The sequence below is a fragment of the Diabrotica virgifera genome, chromosome 1, assembly GCF_917563875.1.
Source record: "Diabrotica virgifera virgifera chromosome 1, PGI_DIABVI_V3a".
Taxonomy (NCBI): domain Eukaryota; kingdom Metazoa; phylum Arthropoda; class Insecta; order Coleoptera; family Chrysomelidae; genus Diabrotica; species Diabrotica virgifera.
The window spans coordinates 303,409,015-303,425,824 of NC_065443.1; the positions used below are offsets into that span (position 1 = coordinate 303,409,015).

General features: G+C 33.8%; 1 protein-coding gene across 6 annotated transcripts in view; it reads right to left on the bottom strand.

Annotated features, from left to right (window-relative positions):
* LOC126885706 (uncharacterized protein CG43867) overlaps window positions 1-16,810 on the bottom strand; it is a 351,135-nt gene that overhangs the window by 171,954 nt on the left and 162,371 nt on the right. The window lies entirely within an intron of this gene.

Here is a 16,810-nt window from a genome sequence, read left to right on the forward strand (position 1 = left end):
ATCCCAAGCGGAAAGTTCAGAGATCTCGGGATAGGTGGCGCCAGAAGGATAAGAATAGATTTTTGGAATGCATGGACGGAGATATAAGGGGAGCAACGAAATTTAGGAGACCGTATCGTAGGGCGAAAATGAAACACATAAAATTAATTTGACACTTAAATTTATTATTAGGTGGCCATTTATTTTGTAGTAAAAAGTTTGGTAAAAATTTGATAAAATGGTTAGCGCAACAGTAAAATCTGAAAATCAATCTCACTGGATAAGCCGATACTAATTTTTTCTACGAGCATGCAAAAAAGTCTTATTTTCCGCACACGTTTTAGTTTGGAAAGTTTTACTTTTCCGCATTATTTTTCCGCATTACTTTTCCGCACTGAATTTACATACATATTTTCCGGTAACAGATCAAGATTATTGACAACGTCGAGAATAGATGGGGGTAGTTCTTCGTCACTTGATGCCATCTAAATCACTGAATTATTTTAAATTTCGTAAGTACCTAAAGATGCGTGGAAATGTTAAAGTGAGTGACGTGCTTTTTGGCAATAATTGCTTTGTTTGACATCGTTGCTCTGACTTTAAAATATTAAAACCTGTATTGATATACACCATTAATTACTGCATAACAGGTATTTAGGCACCGCATTGACTTTAATTCGGGATTATTATAACTTATTAATGTTATTTTTTGATTCAATTAATTGATTAAGATTTGGTCATTTTTTAAACGCTCGTAGAAAAAATATTGTTCCATACTCTTGCGGAAAGTCTCTTTTCTGCACTCGACTGCTTGCCGAACTCTGCTTCCCGTCGTTCGGCAAACTGCAAAGTATGACTTTCCGCACTAGTTAGGAAAATAACTAAGTATACATATACATCGTTTTAGTATCAGTGTACTGTTTCTAATACTTACTTAAAAAACATTTATTTTTATTTCACCTTTTTTAAATAGTTGTTAGGTCGCATATTTTTTATCTTCAATTTAGTAATCGTTTATAGATTCTCTTGTGTCTACAAATTACTAGAAATACGTGTATAGTAAAACAATTGAAGCGCCGATAAATATGAAAACATGAAACTTGTACAAATGGAACAGTACAGATATTTTGAAAATACATAATATGAGCCCATCAGAATCAAAACCTGCTAAATCCTAAATTTTTTGTTCTGCTAACTCCAAACTAAAAGTACAAATTTCTGAAGATGTAAGGGGCATGAAGAAAAATGACAAATTAGTGTGTCATTTTATGATATTTACTGATGCCTGTATTGATTTTTTAGCCTCCTGACAAAATTTAAAAACATGGATCTAGCAGGTTTTGATTTTATAGGCCTCATATCTCATATGTAAGGTACATACCCACCTATATGGAAAAACAACAAAAAGTTTTTCTTACGTTTTTATTAGGTTTACTTAAAGATTATGTTCATTAATTAACTACTGTTTGACGTTTCTATTTCAACTCTGGAAATCGTTCTCAAAATGAAAAAGAAAATAAGTTTGAAAATTCTGGGAAAATTTCATAATCCTGACATTTATATGACGTTATGTTTATATGACGTCAGGAAAAAGTCTAAACTAAAAAAATTGGTGGAAATGCATCACTGCATTTAAAGTGCAAAAAATGCATCCAAAAGTGCATGTAATTGTTGGGGCCATATCGAATAAAATGTCAAAATCAGTATATTACAGATTTTGTTACTCGTGTGGTTTTTGGGGTCGCCAAATCCCGGAGCAAGAGGTACTCAGCAGCGTTACTGCTAAGGCACGTCATCATTTGAAGTTTCGAGAACTTTCGGCACTAAATTGATGCAAATAGATTACTCGAAGGTTTTTGGGGTTGCTAAAGCACCTAGTGCATAGAGTAACTGCTAAAACACGCCTTCTTCGGGATTTTTAAAGCTTTTCTGCACTAAATTGAGTCAAACAGTTTACTCGGGGGGTTTTAGAGGTTGCTGAACAGGAATATGATATCAGAACGGCCTCTCGAAGCAGATATTGCCCAGGGTGACTGTGATGCACGTCACCTTTCCAAATTTTCGTCATGAATTTGGAGGCTTTCCTACATTAAATTTATGCAAACAGAGCACTCGGGTGTTTTCGGAGTTTCTGAGTACGATTATGACGAAGTTGAAGGCCTTTGGACTATCTGGTATCCAGGCCGTATACAAATAAAAAAGAATGTAATAATTAATGTAGTTTATTCTTTAAAACCCACTTTTCATTTTTTTAGAATCAAGAACTTGAAGATTTTAAACGACATTTTACATTTACGATTACTAATTGAAACATTTATGATTTATCACATAATTCACGTTGTTATTCATCACCTTGGACAACCCATACTCCAGAGACCGTCAACTATGTTATATTCATGTTTAGTAACCACACCCCCCGGGTACTTGTTTTGCATCAAATTAGTGTCAGAAACCTCGAAATTCCAAACGATGACATGCCTCAGCAATAACGTTGGGCACCAGGTGCTCCTGGTGCTCCTCTGCCACAACAACTCCCGAGTAACAAAATCTGGCCCTTAATATACCGATTTTGAAATGTTTTCATAAAACTCGATATGGCCCCAAAAATTTCATGCAATTTTGAATGCATCCACTGTAAACGAAATTAGTCATTTCCACCCGTTTGTCTATTCTAGACTTTTTTGCTGCCGTCATCCTGAACACAATGCAAAAGTTACAAGTCGATAGGTGTTGTATTTAATCCTTAACTACTGACGTGGATGTTTTGAAGACATGCATTATGTTATACTGTTGCCTATACTTGTATGCCTATTTTCCTTCGTCTTCAGTATGGATTTGCCTTATATCACTGTATGTATTTGCTTTTTACATGAACTACGCAATGATTCTTCACACTGCTGTAGAACAAAATACTGCATCAAATACAATAAAAAATCCACAAGGAAAAAGATTTCTTGTAGTTGGCTGTATACCATGTAATACAAAAAACAGTAAAATCCTTTTTAAAAGGTATATCAACAACCAAACCAAAGGTATATCGACAACCAAACCTACTTATGCTTCTATATTCTATACCCTTTCACCAAGATAGGCTATCTGGGGATATTTCGAACATTATCAAAAGATCAGTAGAAGACATCCAAATTTCTTTTAAAGTATCCAACAACTTAGGACAATCTCTATCCAATTCCAAAGATAGCATCAATTACATGAATAGTAGTGGTGCTTATAGGCTACAATGTTCTGACTGTGATGCTACTTAAATAGGAAGAACTTGTAGATCACTTGCTTCTCGCTCTCTTGAACACACCAAAAGAGAGAACACCTCTACCTTTTCTCAACATCTCAAACAAAAAAATCATACGTTGAATATCCCAGATGATGTCGCTCTACTTCACAAAATCCCACAGAAGGACTTCTTAAAATTAGACTTGTACGAGGACCTAGAAAAAATCAAAGAAAAACAAAAAAGTCCGAATTGCGTCAACCGCCATGTTTCGTTCAATCGGGACTTCCAACCACTCCATCGACAACTTTTTTCTTAACACATTTACAATATCACTTTTCACCCCCCTTCTACTGCTTCGTTCACATTCACACTTATAATAATTTATCTGGTACTAGCCACAATAATCCTTTTGTCATCTTCAGCCATCTAACAACTTTTATCTATTCATAACATACATATAAATTACTGATATCATCATCCACAGACATCCACATTATACAAATTTTCATCTACATACAACCCACCACCATATTTCTACATATGGTTATTCTCACCCTACCTATTCAATCTGTCATTACCAACATATAACACTCATCTTTAGTAAAACCAAATCAAAAGTCTAATTTTCTTTCTGGGTCTCGTTCATGTTCCTTTCTCACTAATTTCCTCACAGACATCTCATACCCCTCAGCCCCCACTGCCATCGTCATATTATGGTTTTGGTTTTTGGACCCTTAGGGATCCGGACAGCCTGCGAGGTCTTTAGGAATTAGTCGCCTAAGTTTGAGCTTGTGCTTTGTTAATGATACATCCCCCTCGATTATTTAAGACATTTTTACACCTCAGTCACCCCCATTGTGATTCCTTACACACTTACCTAGACAAATTCCAACAGCTACCAATAAGTTAAATACATTTGATAACTTTAAATCAACACAAAATTGCTTTTTTAAATCTTAGATCTCCTGATAATAATATTTGATTACTGAATTTAGTTCTCGAATACAAAACTTTTGTGTAATGTGGTTTGCCTAACTAACTTCACTTACAGTATACGTGAATACATTTTTAACTACAACAACTATAATATTAGTTTATACTATAGTTTAATGAATTTTAAATGATAATTTTCACAGTGGAGTGTGTTGTTACATCATTTCTAATTTTAACAAGCTGTACACCATAGTCTTTAAATATGACAGGTTAATTTTCAACTTCCTGTGAAACTGTCATTTCTGTCTTGTCATCGTTCGGAGGTCTCTATCTATTTCATTGTTACTTGCTGTCATACTTTCACCATGTGAACAAGTCAAATACACAGATCAGATGTCACCTGGGGCAGATTAGCAAAATATTTTAAACATCCACGCTTAATGTAGCGTTTTAAATCAATGTTTCGTTGACGGACTACTTTTACTAGGCTTTGACCCACATATCTTTGTTAAATAATATATTGGTGGTTAGCATGTACATTGCACGTGAGTATAACCTATAACTCTTCTTAACCGTAGTTAAAATTTCAATACCTTTGCATTATTTTACCAGGTTATATTCATTTTAGGTAAGCACTGACGATTATTGGTAAACCAGTCGAAAACTAGTTATGTTGTGATTTTGATGTAGCCCTTTTGAGGGATTTTAAATATACCTTTTATAAAGGATTTTACTGTTTTTTTTTAAAACAATAAACTTTATTTTTTCAAGAAAATTATGATCTCATGTATACCTAATATTTAAAAGATGGTGGAGGTTCTTACAAAACCTTTTATGAACTGAATTACAAGAAAATTGAGCATTGGTAACTAAAAAATAGTAAAATAATGTTGAAAGTAGTTGAAAGTAGAGGATAAACTTTTTCCCATACTAATAATGAAAGAATACAATTGACTGCATTTAACTATAGAAACGTAAACACTGACATGCGGTACGTGATACCGCAAGAAAACTTTACGTCAACGGATCTCAAACACGAAACCATACTAAAACTGCAGCAGTTGAGAACAGGTACAATAATTACACATCACTTGATGGTACACAGATGGTATTCTAGGAATCTTTTATAAAACAAATTTTATAACAAAATTTATTTTGAGCGCGGTATGGCCAGGGCCGCGCCAAGGCTTTCAAGCGCCCCGGGGCAAGTAATTTTAGGCGCCCCTTTCCTCCTCCCCTTGTAAGTAGTTTTTTGCAATTTAGTGAATAAGTCCATTTACTCACGATTTTTGCTCCGGATTTTAAAGCACCCCTTGTATTGAAAAGAAATTTGGCATAAGCGTAGCTAACATGTCAAAGAAAAAAAGTGATATTGTGCCGATGTGTGCTTTTGCTCTGAGGGTGAGTTTTACCCCTTCTCGGGGTGAAAAACTATACGTTTAAAATAAGTACGGAAATGGATAATCTGACTAATTCTAAGCCACTTTTGTTCTATAGAGTTTTTTCACTAAGTCAATACTTTTCGATTATTTGCGAGTGAATATGTCAATTTTTAAACAAAAAAAAAAAACACGTTTTTCTTTCGCAAATAACTCAAAAAGTATTTTATCGAAAAAAAAGTGTATGCATGAAGTCAGTAGACCCAGATGAAGCAGAACTGTAGCTAATGAAAACTAGGTTTTTATTCGTTAAATTCCAAATCAAATACCTATTTCAACGAGAAATAAACAAAAAATGAAGCACTTTTCGGGGTCAACTCATTACAACTAAGTTTCATCGGTTCAAAGTGCTTTTAAACAAAAATTGGTTTTAAAGTAATTTTTTTTATTTTGAAAAAATTACATTTTTTCAAAAAAAAACTTGAAAATCATTAGTGATACCAAAAATCTCAAAAGAGTAAAAAAATGTACGTTTTGCTTTTTTGAATATTTTGGATTTTTTGTTTTTCTGTAAGACAAAAATTGGTTAATCAGCGGTAAAATATGTAAAACCGTGGAATTTTGAGAATCAACACCGATTTTAATGAAAATTTGGATTAAAGCTCGGTTGATCCTCTTCTTCAAAATCTACCCTATGCCGAACCGGGCTTCTGCCCTGGGGGTGAAAACAACCCCATCTAGGGAATGAAAATTTTTCAATCAAAATAACTATGGAAGTCGTTAGATTGACCAATTCTGAGTAAATTTTGTTTTATAAATTATTTTTGCAAATTTGATATTTTCCAAGTTATTAGCGATTGAAACTATGCATTTTTCATTGAAAAAACTCACGTTTTATGACCGTTTTTCATGAATAACTTATATTTTTTTAATGACCTATGAAAGATGTCTCTTGTTTTCCCAAAAAAATGTCACCACATTCGAGTTATTTGAGATTGAAGGTTCTCATAATTCGGTTATATTAACTTTCAAAGTATCAACTTTCCAAAAAAATTTTATAGAATAAAATTTACTCAGAATTGGTCAATATATCGACTTCAATAGTTATTTTGATTAAAAATATTTTCAACCCCTAGACGGGGTTGTTTTCACCCCCAGGGCAAAAGACCGCTTTGGCGTAGGGTAGATTTTAACAAAGGTTAAAATCTACCCTATCCTGAAATCGACCTTGATTCTCAAAATTCCACGAGAAAATTTTGATTGGACAGATTGGACTATAAGATATGGCTGTTCAAAATTTGCATACTCTCGTGATTAGGGACTCGTTCAAGCCGTTTCAACTACAGTCCTTTCAAAAATAAGCACTTTGAACCGACGAAACTTACAGATAATCGAAATAATACATAAGTATAGAAATAATACATAAGAAATAATACATAAGTAACTTGTAAAGCGGTAACGGTTAATTTCATTTAGGATGCTAGTTAGGGGGTGCTTTTCACGATTTTTTTTTACCAAAAAAAGGGACCAACTTTATTTTGAGTGTAACTTGATTTTTTTAACTTGTAGAAACTTTTTTAAAAAACAAAAATAAACAAGTTATGATGAGTTTTCCCCGAAAAGTGCTTTTCGTGGGTTTCTAAACGTGTTTTTGTTTGTTGAAAAATGGACGTATGCACTCGCAATTAACTCGAAAAGTATTGACTTAGTAAAAAAACTCTATACAACAAAAGTTGCTTAGAATTTGTCAGTTTATTAATTTCCGGACTTGTTTTAAACGTATACTTTTTCACACAAAAGCACATATCAGCATATCACTTTTTATTTGGTAGGTTAGCTATGTGTATGCCAAACCTGATGTCAAGCGAAGCGGTTCTTTAAAATTCGGAAGTTTTGCAATATTTTATTGTGAGTGAATGGACTAGAACCGGTATTCAATATTCGATCCGTGCGTGACCATGATGGGGGTACCTAGAAACGATGTCAGCGTGAGTAGTGGCGAAAATGATATTTTTGGAGCTATCTTTGTAATGTCATTGGCATTGTTGGTATAACAAATTTTATAAAAAATGGTAAATAAATGTTACCTATTTATCAAATGCTTAACGTCAATTTGTGAGACCCTAAAAAGGTCAGGACCTCGATTTTTGACCCTTCGCTTTGTTATCGAACGTATTCGCTGCGTATCTTTTTAGTGTACAGATAGCGAATGATCGATAACGAAGCAAAGGGTCAAAAATCGAGATCTTGGTGAAGCTAGGTGTTGCGTCAGTCATGCACGGAGCGAATACCTACAAACTATTTGTTATGTGTTTAGGAAAGTAATATACATACCGATAAATTATTATGAATACTATAAATATTTACAAAAAATAACGATTACACCATCAGAGAACAAATATGGTTCAGTTTAATAACAGAAATAAGGGTTCGTACAATTATGGGATCAAAGTAATACTTACTGCCATTTTTATACCTACCTGCGATTGGTAAGTTTTAAATTTTACAAGATAATAAAATATTACTAATATTTCTGGTAATTTCGGTATTGTAAAATTTTTTTTTCGGCTCCTACTGGCGCCTTTTGAATACGGCGCCGGGGGGCTCCGCCCCCCTTCGCCCTTATGGACGGCGCGGGCCTGGGTATGGCATACCGCATGTCAGTGGTTAAGAGTTAAAAATAGATTTATTGCGGTGTCTTTTGTTCTAAATGCCCTTGTCTAAAAGTTGTAGTCAGCGCATTGTGCCTTAGTAATCATACGAGAATACCGAAGATTGTCCACACGCTCACGGTTCCATGCTCTACGCCACTGTTGTCACTGCAAACGCCCGTTCCAGTTTTCCAGACCAAAAACCGCCGAGAGGTATTTACTCTTGACTAATTGAATATCTCGTTTTGAATACCTCGCTAGTAAACGCTCTGTGATAGCTGTGTTTATCTTGTGTTGGCTCTGGAAACGTACACGCTCATAAGGAAGTAGCAAAGGGCCCTTTGTCCACTGCTGGAACGCTCTCGCCGGGGACTTTTGGAAAAATTCCAAACTAGAATGAAAATTTTATGCACCTGGTCGTATATTATCTTTCCAGATGAATTTTGCAATGCCAAAAAGGTTTGGCTTTATTGAGGATATATGACACTGCAGATTTCTTTAAAAAATGTATAATATACTCGTAGTATTTGCGATCTAACCAAGCGTTTTTATTATACAGAATGCGCAAATGAAAACAGTCCACTTCGATATTTGGCAGTAGTTATTATATTTTAAGAAAATGAAAAAACAGGTCGATTTTTGTTCTAAGGGGACACATTTATACGGTATTATATCATTAGAAAGGCATTGTGATGGAGTATTCAGACATACTGATCGTTCACGATCTTTTTTCGATATTTCCACCGTCTTTGCAGAAACAATCTTAATTCATTTAAAGTACAACACCTATTAAACAGGTAACGTAACGTCTATGGTTTGCCAACGTGTAATTTTTCGTTTTTTATGTGACAGAAAAAATGACATATGAGCAAACCATAAGCATTACGTTTCATTTTTAAGAGGTGTTGTACTTTAAATGAATAATTAAGAAGAGAATATCGAAAAAAAAAATCGTGAACGATCTTTATGTCCAAATACTCCATCTCAATTCCTTTCTAATGAAAGGCATTGGTATATTCTCTATTTAAAAATAAGTGGTTGCGGAAGTGAAATGATTGCATGTATCGTAAAAATGTGTCCCTCTTAGAACAAAAATCGACCTGTTTCGTCGTTTCGTTAAACTCTAATAAATACTGCCAAATAATGAGGTGGACTGTTTTCATTGGCCCACCTTGTATATTAGGATAAGGTCTTATAGGTTAAGTTGTACATAACTTTAATGAATATCTGTATAAACATAGTTTGTGTTAGCGGTTGAATTTTGTAGCAATAAAACCACATAAAAAGCAAAAAATATGAAACAAAAATAAAAGAAATAAGATTATATGTTAAGGTAAAACAGTAGCGATCAACAGGTGAAAACGCGTTCCAAGATTGCGAAATTTTTTATTTCATTAGTAGTTCTAAAATGACACAAAATCTAGGCATCGGATAAAAAGTTTATTTGAAGAAAGTGTATTTTTTTGTTCTTCTTAATGGCGGTACAGGCTCGTTTTTTTAATATTGTATTTAATTACAGAGTAATTTCCACATATTAATATATTTTTCAAATTGGGCTCTGTACCGCCATTCTTTATTAGATTACAAATACGTGTGCCAAATATCTCGAAAAACTATTCAAAATTACAGCCGCAATCTTGGAACGCGTTTTTGCTACCTGTTGATCGCTACTGTTTCCTCTTAAGCCGATAACTTAGTTCCCATAAGGCAACATAAAAACGATTTTAAAGAAACTTATATTATTTTTTTAACATCAAGACTAAGATATATTATTCGACGCGCCTTAGCAAGACGAGAACAAATATTATATACTTCCGGTTTCATGACTGTCTGTTCGTCTGTCCGCGAATATAACTCCACAGATATTAATACAGATAGAAATACAAGTGAGGTGTAAAATGAAAACTTATAACCCAAGGAGGCTACTAAAGATGAGAAATTTGATCTCGGACTTCCGGTTTTAGAGTTGCAACCGGAAGTACCGTTTTAAAGTCACCGAAATAATAGGTATAAGCGATATATTATTCAATGCGCCCTAGAAAGATGAGGACAAATGTATACTTTTGGTTTTTATATTGTTTCCGGTTAAAAAGTTCTAACCGGAAGTACCATATTATAGTCGCATAAATAGTACATGTGACATCCATCAAAGCGTATTGACAAGTCCAGCTTGAATCTTTAGTTTCGATTTTAAAGTTATTTCTGTTTAAACAGTTATGACTGACAGTTTAGTAAATATGACTGAGACGCAAGAGACTGATCAATCGACGCAAAGTTACACGAAGGGTTCAAATATCTACCTCCGGTTGTACTTTCTGTCACTTTGAGTAAAAACCTAGGACTTACGAAGTCCAATTACTTGTTTAACCTTCCGATGACCAACCTTTTTTTGTTACACGGATGACCAAAGGGGGGGGGGGGAATGACCCCAGGTCAAAAATGACAATTTAAAAAAACAAAGTTTTTTTATGGCATGGACTCTATGTCATTCAGCCAGTTACAACATGAGTATTAGTGTCATGTGTAGTGTGTATGTTGCGTAAGTGTCTTGCTACTTTGCAAAGTCGACGTCATTAGTGTAAAACTACTTGGAATTCAACATAATAGACGGTATTTTACTAAACATCAACTTCAGAATATATTTTTTATTCGTAAAATATAGGATATCTAGAATGATATTAAAGTCAAATAAAAAAATAATGAGTTAAAAATTGAAAATACTTTTGAATTTATTAAAGAAAAACATACGCTGGGGATAAAATTTCCCCTGCTTGGTCATCCGAAGGTTAAATCGATGTACTTTTTGTACGCAGTTCGATCTTTTGAATTTTGTTGATTAAGCTTTAAATATTATTTTCAATACATCCGTTACTTACTATTCACAGACGTAAAATTTACTAATATATCTACAAATACACATACAAAATTGGTTTCTTTTTCATAGTTTTTTCTCGTTATCTATCCAATATTGTCTGGATCCTATGCCGGCTATGTTTCGTATGATTTATCAGAACTGCATATGACACGTGTCACCCTTTGTTTTTGAGCACGTGTCGCCTGTAAATCTCGTCAGATATAGAAATTTTATTGAGAATATCCCGAGGAGATGCTGTACGTATAGCGTTAGGGTTAATTTCGAATAAAGTCTGAGATGTATGGATGGCAAATAGAAACGTGTGCATATAAGGGGACTCAAGAAGCATCGTAATATGGCGAATTGTGGTAAAATGGGTTTAAACTACAAATTTATGTACTTTTATTCGAAGAAGTAATACTGTATGTCGAAGTCAGAAGCGGAGTTTTCAGTAACTTTCCGTTGTAGCTTATGTCAGGAACTTAACTTAGTATTATATGTCGTTTTTAGACTAGAATATTCTAAATAAAATATATTCATACGAAGTTAAAAAGACACTTACTCTCAGAAATGAAAAATAATAAATCCCCTGGCGATGACGGAGTAGTGATCGAGGTAATCAAACAAGGTGTAGATAAAATTATCCAGGGTTTGGCCAAACTTTTCACCGAATGCATTTACCAAGGAAAAACCCCTTCTCAATGGAACAATGCAGCCATTGCTTTATTGCACAAGAAAGGTGACATAACAGATCTAAAAAACTACAGTCCTATCCGTCTGCTATCACACATAACACATAATATATAGGGTGTCCCAAAAGTAGTGGAACGGTCGAATATTTCGCGAACTAAACATCGGATCGAAAAACTGAAAAATACATTTTTAATCATTTTCAAAAATCTATCCAATGACACCAAACACCAACCCCCAGTACACCCCCTGGAGGTGGGGTGGGGGTAACTTTAAAATCTCAAATGGAAACCCCTAGTTTTTCTTGCAGATTTGGATTCGTTACGTAAAAGTAAGCAACTTTTATTCAAGACATTTTTTCGAACTGTGGATAGATGGCGCTATAATTGAAAAGAACCATTTATCCTGATACCATAGGTAAATTATAGAAACGGTCTAATATCTCGAGAAATACACTTCCAAATGAGAAACCAAAAAACGGGTTTTTAATATTTTTCGAAAACCTATCGATAAACACCAAAAATGACTGGAGACGGGGTGGGGGGTAAATTTAAAATCTTAAATAGCAACCCCCACTTTTTAGTGCAGATTCGAATTCGTCATGAAAAATTAAGCAACATTTATTCGAAACCTTTTTTAAAATTGCTGATAGATGGCGCTAGTAAATCGTATTTTTCCAATTAAAGCGCCATCTATCAACAATTCTAAAAAATATTTCGAATAAATGCTGCTTAATTTTTCATGATGAATCCGAATCTGTAATAAAAAGTGGGGGTTGCTATTTAAGATTTTAAAGTTACCCCCACCCCACCTCCAGGGGGTGGGTTGGAGGGTCATGTTTAGTGTTATTCGATAGGTTTTCGAAAAGTATTAAAAACCTTTTTTTTGGTTTCTTATTTGGAACTGTATTTCTCGAGATATTAAACCGTTTCTATAATTTACCTATGGTATCAGGATAAATCGTTTTTCTCAATTATAGCGCCATCTATCCACAGTTCGAAAAAATGTCTTGAATAAAAGTTGCTTACTTTTACGCAACGAATCCAAATCTGCAAGAAAAACTAGGGGTTTCTATTTGATATTTTAAAGTTACCCTCCACCCCACTTCTAGGGGGTGTACTGGGGATTGGTGTTTGGTGTCATTGGATAGATTTTTGAAAATGATTGAACACGTATTTTTCAATTTTTCGATCCGATGTTTAGTTCGCGAAATATTCGACCGTTCCACTACTTTTGGGACACCCTGTATAAACTTTTCACAAAAATTATTAAAAAAAGACTGGAGGCTAAGTTAGACTTCTATCAGCCTAGAGAACAAGCTGGGTTTAGATCCGGATATAGCACTAACGACCAGTTACTGGTAATAAAAAACTTGATAGAGAAGTCGGCGAATACAATAAACCATTGGCACTGATATTCGTGGACTGCGAGAAAGCGTTCGATACCATAAACCAGCAGAAAATGATAAAAGCATTGGCAGAATGCCGAATAGACCATCACTACACTAACATGATAAAATACACTGAACCAAAAAAGTACGTAAATATAATGAAAAAAACATTGATTCAAAAACGGGGAGCATTATTTTTCGTCCAAAGATCAGTATCATTGGTCCAATGTAAGTAGATACATTAACTAATGCCCAAAAACATTAATTTTTATGAATTAGTACGTTCATTGAATGTACTTTCTAGTTAAGAATCAATGTATCGGTACATTGAATAAATGTATCGGTACATTGAATCAATGGATCGGTACATTGAATCAATGGATCGGTACATTGAATCAATGGATCGGTACATTAATCCTTAACTAGAAAGTACATTGAACCAACGTACTAATTCATAAAAATTAATGTTTTTGAACATTAGTTAATGTATCTACTTACATTGGACCAACGATACTGATCATTGGACGAAAATTAATGCTCCCCGATTTTGAATCAATGTTTTTTTCATTATATTTACGTACTTTTTTGGTTCAGTGAATGTCATCTTCATGTATATTTGTATATAACATACAAATAGTTAATAAGTAAACAAAATGACGACTTAATATATTATCTACATAAATCTTTCAAATATAGGTTGAAGCAACGATTTGTTGCCGATTCCCAAACTAATGTTAAGTGTTATCTATAAGTTTAAAGAAAAAAAAAACATATATTTTTAATTAACACAAACAACTTTTTATAATGTAATTTGCAAAAAAACTGAATAAATATAACAGAATAAATATAACAGAAATTGATTCTTCTTATAAAATATATAAAAATATATATATATTTATATTATATAAAAAATGTATACCTGATATCGTGAAAATAAGTACATCTACAATAACATCTCCATAAATACAACATCTCTCTGGGATTAATTATCACCACCCATACAAAAAGCAAATGGTTGAATGGCATTTTTCTTTGATTTCAAAAATCTAATATGATCTTCGACTTCAGCAAGGTCTTCCCGATGTAAGAATGATTACTGAAAATCTCTGATGGTATATTTTATTAGTTCGTACAAAATATCGATGTAGAACCCAAAGAATAACTGCATGTTAGCCATCTACAATTTATTATAATAATTATTATAAAAAAAATCTAAATAGTGAACATATTTGTATTTTTGGGTATCACTTTTTTTATAGAAATATTTTAATTTATTCTGAAAAAAATTGCTAGATATTGAGATGTTTATTTTTACTTTAATAGATACTACCGACTGCAAGAGTTAATAAAATTTTGTCAATTATTTACGGTTTAATCACCTAAAGATTTAATTTACTAATCTTTTATAAGATTACACCATTTAGAAATATTTTCAAATGGTTCCTATTCTCTTTTACCCTTGTGTCGAATTAGCTTTTGAAAAAATTTACAGAGAACAAAAATTAATTAATACTGGATATGCAGGATTGAATAATGAAATAGGTACTTACATTCCGTAATGTCTTCAAGGGTAATCTTTTCAAATAAAAATTTATTTGTTTTATCCTTGATATGACTTTAATACTGAAGAAAGGAAATAATTCTTTCGAAATTGCTGTCCCATCCATCAATAAGTTCATTTACATTTCCAAATGTCACTCCAAAGTCCATATCAATCTGCAAAAGTGGAAATAGAAGTACAAACTTTTTTTATAGAAATCCAACAAAATAGTTTATAAATACAGTTAAAAATATATGTAAATACATACCTTAGAAAAATCAACCAAATCACTAGTGTCAAACACCGCTCCTCATAGTCTGCAAGGTGACTGTCTGCTAGGAGGCTGCAACTGTTTTCACGTGATATTTTTACACCAATAAAAACACTTATAGAGTTTTAAGAAATGTATCAGTTTATGTACAAGATCGTTGCTACAATGAATTTATGAATTGATCATTGATTAAGGTATATTACATTAATACAATGATTGCGTTACATCAAAACAATGTATCGAGTTATTAATCAAAGTCGAAAATATTGATTTAATGTTACGAAAATATTGATTCAATAAACGAGTTCGTAATTTAAAGAACACTGTACATTAGTGCAACGTTTTATATTCATTAATTTAACCGCATAATCCTGATGTATAATTTCATATATACAATGAACAAATTATTAGTATTATGAAAAAAGTCATTGGATAGATAAAAAGATTCATTGGATTAATGATTCTATTCATTATATTTTAATGAATAGAATTACATTGTAATAATGAATATGGTCATTACTTAACGACTACGTGTTTATAGTATTAACGAAATTTTCATTGAATCAATGTAAAAAAAGTCAATGATTGGCGTTCATTGGTACTATGTACAATATTTTTTTCAGTGTATATCTACCACAATGCAACGGCTAGCGTAAGACTCTTTGATCAACAAACTAATAAATTCTGTATGCAGCGAGGAGTACGGCAAGGAGACACCATCTCACCAAAGCTGTTCCAAACCCTTTTAGAACACACTTTTAAGAAGGCAGATCTGAACGAATATGGTATCAATATAAATGGAGAGAAGCTCAGTCATTTGAGATTCGCAGATGACATCGTCCTTATAGCCGATCGTATGAATGATGCAATAATAATATTGAACAAGTTATATCACGCTTCCTTAGAGGTCGGACTAAAGATTAACATCAATAAGACGCAAATAATGACTAATCTGGTGCTAAATCGTAATATTGTTGTTGATGGAATGGATATTGAGCAGCCTGCATCTTTTAAGTACCGGGACATGAAATTCGGCTGGGAAGAGATAACCAGACGTGCGAGCTCCCACGTCGCATAGGATTAGCCTGGGTAGCGTTTGGTAAACTGAGCTATGTATTTAAATCGGACTTACCCATATGCCTAAAAAGGAAGATCTTTGACCAGTGTGTATTGCCTGTACTCACTTATGGAGCGGAAACATTAACACTCACAAAAAAGGTAGTGAACAAGATTTGCATAACTCAGAGGGCTATGGAGCGCCAGATGTTGGGTGTCTCCCTGAGGGACCGAATCCCAAACGAAGAAATACGTCGTAGAACAAAAACAGCGGACGCCGTCGAAAGAATCGCGTCGATCAAGTGGAATTGGGCAGGACACGTCGCCAGATTGTCAGACAACCGATGGACAAAACGTATTGTCGAGTGGAGGCCACGAAAAGAAGCACTACGGAGCAGAGGACGACCACCAACCAGATGGGCTGACGATCTGAAGCGTATTGTCAGCAACTGGATGCACGCCGCACAAATCAGAGAAAGATAAGATGAAAACAGTTAAGGGAGACCTATGTCCAGTAGTGGACGAGTACGGGTTGATGATGATGATTCTAAATAAATACACTATTTTCGTTTGTAAGATAAGAGCGCGAATCGGTAAAGCTAGATCCACCTTTAACCGGACGGAACCGTTCTTTAAAATCCACAACCTCTCCCTTAGTAAAAAAGTAGGAATGCTGTGATGTTACTTTTTCTGTCCTTTTTTATGGTATAAATCATAGGGTTTGAACGAAGATATGTGCAGAATATCGAATGCATTGGATATGTGGCTATATCGGAGAATACTGAGGATCTGACTGACCGAGTCACAAATGAGGAGGAGTCAAAAAGGATCGAGAGGT